Source organism: Sinocyclocheilus rhinocerous, unplaced genomic scaffold, assembly GCF_001515625.1.
Source record: "Sinocyclocheilus rhinocerous isolate Xijiao unplaced genomic scaffold, SAMN03320098_v1.1 scaffold2134, whole genome shotgun sequence".
NCBI classification, from domain to species: domain Eukaryota; kingdom Metazoa; phylum Chordata; class Actinopteri; order Cypriniformes; family Cyprinidae; genus Sinocyclocheilus; species Sinocyclocheilus rhinocerous.
The window spans coordinates 682,957-684,847 of NW_015652303.1; the positions used below are offsets into that span (position 1 = coordinate 682,957).

The 1,891-nt window shown below is 39.1% G+C and overlaps 1 protein-coding gene across 1 annotated transcript in view; it reads right to left on the minus strand.

The window, feature by feature from the left end:
* The window catches only part of LOC107714657 (pleiotropic regulator 1-like), a 24,698-nt gene that overhangs the window by 6,365 nt on the left and 16,442 nt on the right, over positions 1–1,891 (minus strand). The window lies entirely within an intron of this gene.

Here is a 1,891-nt window from a genome sequence, read left to right on the forward strand (position 1 = left end):
TATGTTTGATTGCATCATATAATAATTGCTGTTGATAGTGTTCATCGTCTGTTTTATTACGTCTTAAATTGATTTTTCCGTACATTTCTGCCATATGTACATTGAATGACAGTCACCACTGATAAGCTACCACTAAATATTGTAGAAACTTAATTTGCTGTAAAGTTGCTTTGCAATGATTTGTATCGTGAAAAGCGCTGTACAAATAAACTAGAATGCATCATTCATTCATTCATTCATTCATGGCTCAAAACTTAAGCACCTTCTCAAAACAGTTCTGAAGCATGCTTTTTGTTTATGTTTGCTGAAACATGCAAATGACTTGTTGCACTTATGAATATGATAACTTTCCTGCATCAATTCTAGTAGGGTAAAACGTAATTACGCTTTCGAAACGGTCTGTTTTGCCCTGAAAATGCCAAAAATCGGCCGATCGATCGGTCGACCTCTAGTTATTTCTGAGCTCGGCTTTCAATTGTGACCAGTGAATTTGAAAAGTTTGATAAAAATTAAATCTATAGCCTAATAATTCACGGATTCGCTAGTGTTGTCTGCAACCTGATCTCCAGCGAAAGGCTTCTGCACACAAAAAAGAAAAGCCCTATATGAACAGGCAGCATAATGAAGCGAATGGATTTTCCTGATGGATCTCATATCTATAAGATGATTTCTGTGTGCGAGGTTACAAACGTAGCCTATGCTCCTTTTCTATGTGCGTTCCTCACTTAACACGAAAGTGAAAGTAGCCTATGCATTCGGGATAGTTTAAAAGAACTCGGGTCTAATCGGGTCCATTTGGAAAAAGCATGTTTATTTTAAATTACCCGAGACCCCTAATACCGAACCCTACCTGTGTCCGAGGTACTCGTCGAAATTTTGGACCCGAACCCGCTCGGGTCTCGTGTCGGACCTCGGGTTTTCGGATCCAAGTGGACCCGTGAAGACCTCTACTGTGGAGTAGCGCATGATACGATTGACTGGGTTCGAGTCCGTCTTTTGCCAAACTCGCTTTTCTTCCTGTTCTCATCACATATCACATTGGAAGTGTTACTACAGTAAATCCATTGTAAATATTAATTTGTGAATTGAAAAGTATTCTAACTGCATTGTTGTCACACAGTGTTTCTCCTGCTTTCTGCGTCAGTGTTGTTGAGAATGGCAGCGCAGTTTCATCTGCCTTTAAATTAGTTTAAATCACTGTGACATCTGTGGTTTATATAGGAGAGCTCTGCTCCAAACTCGAACGCATCTCACTGCGCTGTTTAGTGGTCGCATGATCGAGACCTGCGAGTAAACGCATTTGTTCTGAGCTCGCGCTGCGCTGTCTTTAGGCAGATAACGGTCCGTGCAGCGCGCTTCACACGAGTAGAGCTCTTTTGCTTTCAGTGCGCTAAAGAAATGACAGCGCATATGAGTTACCAAATTGTTGTCACTCACGTTTTACTGATACATCTGGCCTAAAATTTAGCGCTGTCACCTTGTGTTGACATTGTGAAACTGCATGATTTGTAAATTATGATTGGCGGGCCACATATAATAGCCTACATTTCAATAGACAAGCTGCGGGCCGTTTTTTGGCCCGTGGCCGGACTTTGGACACCCCTGCCAGTTGCGATTTACAGTGAAAATAGTTATATGTATTTACACTAAGTGACAACAGCAGAATTTTAGATATGTGCTATTTACACTAAGTGAAAATAGCCATTCTATTTACGTTATGTAAAAGTAGCAGATCTTTTCAATAAGTGTAAATAGTAGATAATTAGATGCTATTTATACTTATAAATAGTGGCAGATACTATTTGCACCTCAGTATTGTTGTACATTAACAGGATGCAATAATAACATTGATTTTAATAACAATGATTTTATTTATTGAAATTATTAAATA